Raw genomic sequence first — 6,750 nt, forward strand, 5'->3', positions numbered from 1 at the left:
ACAGGCGAACCAGCTCCAAAGAAGGCAAAGACCGTAAAGTCAGCTGGTAAGGTTATGGCTACAGTTTTTTGGGATACACGTGGAATTATACTTATTGACTACATGGAAAAGGGTAAAACGTTCACTGGTGAATATTATGCATCATTATTAGAGCAGCTGAAAGAAGAAATTTAAAAAAAACGACCGCATTTGGCGAGAAAAAAAATTCTCTTTCATCACGACAACGCCCGAGTTCACACATGCTTCGTTTCAATGGCTAAAATTGAAGAACTAAAATTCGAATTGGTCGAACACCCACCGTATTCACCAGATTTAGCCCCCAGTGACTTTTTCTTATTTCCAAACTTGAAAAAATGGCTCGGTGGACAGAGATTTCCAGACAACGAAGACGTATTTGCCTCTGTAAGTGCTTATTTTGAGGAACTTCCGAAAACGCACTTTTCTGAAGGATTAAAAAAACTGGAAAAACGATTGACGAAGTGTATAGAGCTCCAAGGAGATTATGTTGAAAAATTAAAAAAAATTTACCCAAAAAAAATTGTTTTTATACTTCATTCTAAGGACTTATTGAACTACCCTCGTACATAAGGAACATTTTTGCTGTAAAGGAATTCCTGTTGAGAGGAGAGGATTCTCATTAAAGGGCATCTGTCTGCGTGAAGATATAAATAGAATTCAATCGGACAGCGTTTTGTTTGAGGAAAACTTAAAAATGTAGATAATGAACATTATAAATACATTATTATTTATGATAGTCGCCAATAGAATAGAAGATGAATATCAAGATGAAGACGAGTATATACAAGATTTTCATTTTTTTCAAGTAGATGAAAAACTGACTTATGTATTAATATTTAAGAAATGAAATTCAGAATAAATGAAGACTTAAATTGAATATTTTTGTTCATCAATAAAGAATTTGGTAAATTAGTCAATTAATTAACTGCGGAATATTTTTCTTCTGTGACTATATATATACTACAGTCGCTATCTAATAAATCATCTGAAGCAAGGTTTTCCTTTTTATGAAAATAAAAGAAGGAAGAAACCCCCAGACAAACAATTAAACTGAGACAAGCAAATAAATACAAACATGCATTTGTAAACGGAAAGAAAATCCAGTAAGCCGCTTTCTGAAAAAGTCACGCTGTTGCTTCGCATGATGGACCGTTGAGTTACCTATGAAGATGTCTCCATAATAGCACTTGATTAGTCCACCTAGAATCGAATTTTTTGACATTTAAGTTCACTTGTTACTTAAAATTTTTATAACCTGACATTGACCAAATACTGCCAGCATCATCTAAGTGCGTATCACGCCGATGCTGCATTGGCTTTCTGAGGACCAGATCGGGTCCTCAGAAACATTTCTGCAAGGGATATTAACTATAATATGATTTAATTTTGTGGCATCCTGAATGGAATAATGCTCTACCGTAGCCAAATTAATGAGTACGATTCGAAGTTGCATCCGAAAAAATTACCCCTACATGCCAAAGCACATAGTAGATATGGCGAATGTCTTAGATTGTGAGACGAGGACGGAAAGATTGCAATATGCCACTAATAAATACATGCAAAAACATTTAAACACGCCCGCAGATCGTTATCAGATTGTAGTGACGAACGTGATTGATGAAGAAAACTTTTGTCATGTTATTTTCCACTCTCCTGATTTTCTGAAAGAAGTTTTCCTGTTCGATGTAACAGACGGTGCTGCAGATGCAACGTATAAAACTCTTCCATTGCTGCGGGGCTGTTACGAACTTCTGATTTTCATGGTAATTGCATTTGGGAAGGTATTTTGCACTTTTATTATGCTTCAAGTATGTTCATTGAAACTTGCAACGCTTACATACAACTTGATTTGATTTAAACTATATTATTTAAATTCCCACTTTTCAGTGCACGCCTCTTTTCTTTGTGCTCATGAGCCGGAAAACGCAGGTAGCTTACATCGATGTTTTTAAGACGATTCGCAAATTGGCACCAAGCCTAAAGTTAGAAAAAATGACTCTGGACTTTGAAATAGCCCTGAAAAATGCACTTAAGATCAATTTCCCAGAAATCAGTGAATATCTTGGATGTCTCTTTCATCATGCCTTTCTACACTGAAAAAAAAGTTGGTTGGGTCAACTGACAAAGTAGTAGGCTCAACTATTTTCGTTTGTTCTCGCTTCAACTTTCGATGATAGGTACTACTTTCAGGTAGTTGTGTTTACTACTTTAAATAGTAAAAGTTACTACTTTAGTTATTAAGTCTTACTATTAAATTAGTTATTTTACAAATAAATTAGTTTGATCTTACTACTTGAAGTAGTAATCCTTACTATTATATGATCTTATATAATATTATTATTCAATCTTATATTTTCTTACTATTCATATAATTATATTCATCCCGCTGGCAAGCTGAATTGTCACGATGATGTATTTATACAACTTAGGGTACCTTTTCCCGGAGTTTATTTATTTGACACATCGAGTTCGCATCTATAGGTTATTAATCAATTAAATTTGCCATAAACCAACAAAGTAACTAGAAATAAATCCTATTAAAAATATTAATTCCACGTCCTAAGCGTGGGCCGTTGAGGACGCCCTAAGGATCTATACGATGCTCTTCTATATTTTCCACGTATTTACACATTATACATACAGATTTAGATTAAAATGGCAATCATCGAAAACGTGACAAAACATTTCGATGCGAATGTTGGTAGCACTGCTCAGAATTCAGTTCTGCCAATATCACCAAGGGCCGAAACTTGTAACCTTTACTACTTTTATTTATTGGAAAATAAATTGCTGGTAAATCTAACTAATTTCTTTGTTGTGACTACAATTACTATCCTCACTAATGTAACCTTAATAGGAGGCCTAACGGCGACTTATTACCGTGGAAAACTGGTTTGTTACTGTTACCATCGAAGTAGTTGTCGTTGCTTATACCAACTCTACTAATAAGGAGCTTCTTGTCGCAACTAACCATTTTTTTCAGTGCAGCTGCTTTTAAAGATACCAGTATTATTAGAAATTGTAAATGTACGGATGTTTGTATAATCAAATTAAGAATTCTTCAACGGAAAATAAATGATATACGTTAACGTGATTCCAGAATTTAGATATGTGGACAGCAAAGCACGGCTTGAAACTTTACATGAAGAAGTACAAGTCAGCCCAGATCTTCAATAGGAAAGTAAAAATTGTGCTTTGCAACCAGCACGAGATATTGAAATCATCTTCGAGACTCTTGTTGGATTGGACTCGGAAAATTCTATAACGATACTGAATGAAGAAACCAGAACAATAACCCTGGTGGAATTGTTTAGAGAATTCATTCAGAATTATCGGAATTATTGGATCAGGACTGTTACTCCGAATGAATACTCAGTGTACCTGAAATAAAATAAACATAAAATACATAAAATAACATTTTAATTCGAAAATTTTGGGTTAAAATTTCTTAATTTTTGGAAGTTTAAAATTAAAAATTTCACAATGTTATAGTTTTTAAATTATTTCATAAGCCTTGGTAGTCCATTTTTAATTTAATAATTTCAAATTTAAATATTCTGAATTTTTTGTTTCAATTTCACTTACAAATTTTTATACTTTTCTGCATTCTTCGAAATCGTGAAGTGAAATTACAAGAGTTAATAGTTGCATAATTTTCAGTTAAAAGTATTTGTAATTAAACAATTGCGAATTAAATGCCAACAGAATAAATTTAAAAAAAAAGAAAAATCAAGACAATAATAACACATTGAAAAACTGTTCATTCCTAAAGGATTTACATTTTAGGTTCGCGTCAGTTTTAGCATTCTAGAGTATATTTTTTTCATTTGTAATGTTTCCCATTTCAAATAACTTTTTATTTTAAACCTTTTTTTAGAATAATTCAATTTTTAATGTCTACAATAATTGAAAATTTTTCCATTTTAAACTTTGAAACGTTTAATGTAGTCTTGAATTTCAAATGGTGCAATTTTCAATCGGTTATAATTCTAATTTATTAAAATTAAAATGCTTTATATTTATAATTATTTATTTTGAATTCTTTTTATCGAAAATCATTTATTTGAATTTTAAATTATCTATTTTTCAAAATTCTTATTAGAATATCTGTAATTTTTAACGCTTTCAAATTGTTCTATTTTCGAAATTTCTATCTGAAAACATATTCAATTTAGGGATTCTTGAATTGAAAATATCATTTTTTACATTTGAAGACTTTGAATCGGAAGTTGTAGTATTTCAACTTTTTTTGAATGAAATTGCCTAAAATTCAAAATTTTAGTCTTTTTATTAGATTCGAAATATTGTCCTTTTTTAAATTCTACCTAATCTATTTTAACGCTTTCAATTAAAACTGATTTAATCAATTTAAAATTTAAACGCTTTCAATTCGAAATTAATAATTATTGTTTCAAAAATGTTCATTAATAGATTCTTTATTATTTATATTTTTTATTGTTGAGGGTTGGAATGTTATCAATCATAATTTCCCACATATTACAGATGCTGTGGTAAAAATGATGCAAAAGGTTTACCAGGATTATCACGAGAGACACCGAGTTGGATCCACCACTCGCAGACCTTCCTCCGATGAAGAGGCAAAGCAGAAATTTTTACGCAATGGTTGGGCCAGAATTGCAAACCTGAGTGAATCAGAATCAGCTAGACAACAGCAAAAAGTTCTCATGAAGTTTTTGGAAAACTCCGTGAATCTGACGGCCGATTTCCACACGCGAGTAGAGTACTTGGTGACTGTATGTATACAATGTATTAATTTTGTAGCCTTTAACGTTCATTTTAAATTGTATGCTTTAGTTGCTTTAACAATTTTCTGACGTAAATGTATTTCTGTAGAAGAACCACCATCTGAGAAACCTCGACTGGAGGATACATGCGCTGTGATCTGGAAGAAAGATTGTTCAGAGAGATTAATGACAATGCGCGACACAATCCTTACCTGCCTAGTCTGCTTCAGGAAATACGAGCTAAATAGGTATTTCCTGAAACATCTTCTCGAAAAGCATAATTTAAAACAGTGCGAAAGTTACCAGGAGTATGTAAATATGAAAACTGGGATCCAGACGTGCGCAGTAGCAATTTTTTCATGTGAATCACTTGACACGTGCGTGACATCAGGCGAAGTCTTTTACGAAGACATAAGTGCACATGATGGCGAGACACCGGCTTTCCTGGCAGAAGATGACAACGGTCATGAACGATCAACGAATGTTATGTTGGGTAATCATTTTCTGGAATCACACAACATCACGTTCCATGAAGAAGACGCCACTATGGAAGTTAATGCGAACGAGACCTTAAGCCCGGAATCAGTTGACATGCCTGAATCACTAGCTGACCTCAATCAAGATCGTCATCCGTTGAGTGTTACTACCGCAGATCGGTATCCGGAACAGCCAAACTCACTTACTGAGCAGATGCGGTGGATGCAAAAAAAATTACACTTAAAAAGTAACGGGAAAATTCTTCTTGATCACATCAATATAAATAGTGTGACAAGACGAAAACTACTTGCCGAGAAAAAGGAGAACAGTAAGTAATTTAGTGTCAAAAACTGTTCAAATATGTCCAGTATATTTTCAATGCGGCCAACCCCTACTGCAAATACCTATATAGGTGCCTGTAAAGGTCACTAATAGGATTCTATATAATGATCCTATAAGTGACCTATATAGGATCCTATACAGGGTTACCTATATAGGTCAGTATAGGTGCCACCTATAGGAAAGGACACAGCTTCCTGCATAGGATCCTTTATATAATCCTAAATGATGCTACCCTAAGGGTATGGGTTCCTTCTTCCTACGTTAAAATCCATATAAGAACCTATACATGTTCCTACTACTAGGCAATCGCATAGTCAAAAATAACTACTGCGCAGGTGTATCTGCTATAGGAATCTACTGCGCAATACTTCCGGTCCATCATCTGTCCTATATGGGTCACTAATAGGATTCTATATAATATCCTATGCAGGAAGCTGTTTTATTTCCTATAGGTGGCTCCTATACTGACCTGTATAGATGACCCTATGTAGGATCCTACATAGGTCACTTATAGGACCCTTATATAGAATCCTATTAGTGACCTATATAGGTATTTGCAATAGGGTCTGAAATTAAAGAAAAAAAATTCTGGTCGTTTTTTTATTTTTTTTTATTTAAATTCTTTTAATCTTTAATTATTAATATTCACAGTGAATGTACTTGAAACGAATTGTGAAAGTTGAAAGTTTTGATTTTTAATTGTCTAAGCCTCCAACATTGTCTTTGAAATTCTAATTTTTGAAAATTAACGATTATAATGATGACTAAAAAACTAAAATTAAAAAAGTAAATAACTTCGTACCTAAAAGTAATGTAAAACGGAAATTGTTATAAAGTTCAATGCGATATCGATTTATTGACATTCACTTGAAGTAAATGAATGATCATCCAGGGTTTGCAATATTATCCGCCATTAAACCATTAAAAGCTACTCCAAAGGACATTTCAACAACAGCCATGAAAAAGGAACAAATTTTCACAGCTCATACGAGTAGCAGGATTCCAATGGAGTCTAAGGAGAACGCAATGGGTCACAGATTTCTGCACGAGTTAGAAGCAGAGCAGAGTATCATAGTCACTCGTTTCGTGTGTAGAAAGTACAAAGTCACCACAATTTGCAAAACATTCCCAAGGTAAATATTGCAAAATATTAAAAATTCTGTTATTC

The sequence above is a fragment of the Belonocnema kinseyi genome, chromosome 1 (genome assembly GCF_010883055.1).
Source record: "Belonocnema kinseyi isolate 2016_QV_RU_SX_M_011 chromosome 1, B_treatae_v1, whole genome shotgun sequence".
NCBI classification, from domain to species: Eukaryota; Metazoa; Arthropoda; class Insecta; order Hymenoptera; family Cynipidae; genus Belonocnema; species Belonocnema kinseyi.